The sequence below is a fragment of the Cervus elaphus genome, chromosome 30, assembly GCF_910594005.1.
Source record: "Cervus elaphus chromosome 30, mCerEla1.1, whole genome shotgun sequence".
In the NCBI taxonomy this organism is placed as follows: Eukaryota; Metazoa; Chordata; class Mammalia; order Artiodactyla; family Cervidae; genus Cervus; species Cervus elaphus.
Genome location: NC_057844.1, coordinates 22,244,135 through 22,245,449, shown reverse-complemented (window position 1 = coordinate 22,245,449; position 1,315 = coordinate 22,244,135).

Genomic DNA, 1,315 nt, shown 5'->3' with positions numbered 1-1,315 from the left:
GCGCCCCGGAGCCGGGTTTGAGGGCGAGCCGCCTTGTCTCCGGGCATTTGCGATCCAGTCTCTTCTCCCCCGCCCCCCTCCTCCGCCCACTTGTCATTATCTTCTGGGGGACCACGAGGCAGTCATTGAAGTTGGCTGTAAGCTTGGTTTCCCAGACGTCAAGGAAGAGCTTCAAAAGAGAAGAGCTCACGAAGGTGCCTCTACGTTTTTCTCCGGAGCTAGAAGTGGTTATTTACATTAAAAATAACGTTTTAAAAACTCGAATCCGGAAGTGTTCAAGTTGTGTTTTTTAAAACAATAGGAGAGGATAGAGTTCCACCTTAACAGTCAGGCTTGTTTTTGAATAGGGTGTAAAGTGCAAGACAGTTTATCATTAGCATACCAATGTGTGGTAACGGAAATCGGAGCCCAGATTTGGTGGTCCCTGGGGAGCAGGTGATTTGAACGAGGGTCCAGGAATCTTTGGCGGGGGAGGTGGGGGGGCGTGTGCGGAGTGGGGATAGATACATTCTGTTGGTTGAGGTGTGAATTATACGGATTCACTGCATTTGTCAAAACATTCAATTTAAGATCCGTGCATTTCACTGTTTGTAAATTTTATCTCTATTTTTAACTCAGAAATGTACCATTTGCAGGTCCTTGAATCTATACTTAACCTTTTAAAAGGTAGCCCAATTATTCGGTTGTCAGAGCTATCAGAGGTTATCAGAGTTACCAAATTTGCAAAGCATTGTACTGATTCAGTTCAGCCAAAGATTCAAAAAAGGCTTTAATGTGTGGAATGAAAAAAATATGCAATGTGAGAGTTGTGAGTTGTTTTTATTTGGAGCAAAATGAGGACTAAAGCCCAGGATTCACCTCTCAGATAGCTCTGAGGAAATGCTCCGAAGAGGTAGGGTGAGAGGTCTGTATACATACCTGGTTTGTGCTAGTCACCAGGCACAGAAGTCTCTGTTAATAATTTTAGTGCTATTCTAGATATAAGAGGCAAGAAACTGAGCTCATAAAATCTTCCGAAAAATACCTATCTGAAGGCCTGTTCTGCCATTGTTTCCCAACGCACATGCGTGCGTGCATGCTCAGTTGTGTCTGACAGTTTGTGACCCCATGGACTGTAGCCCATCAGGCTCCTGTGTCCATGGGATTCTCCAGGCCAGAATACTGGAGTTGGTTGCCATGCCCTCCTCCAGGGGATCTTCCCCACCAAGGGATCAAACCCCCATCTCCTGCATCTAGCTTCCTGCATTGGCAAAGCTGATTCTTTACCGCTGCATACCAGGGTAGCCTTCCAGGGCACAGTGTCATTCCTGATCTC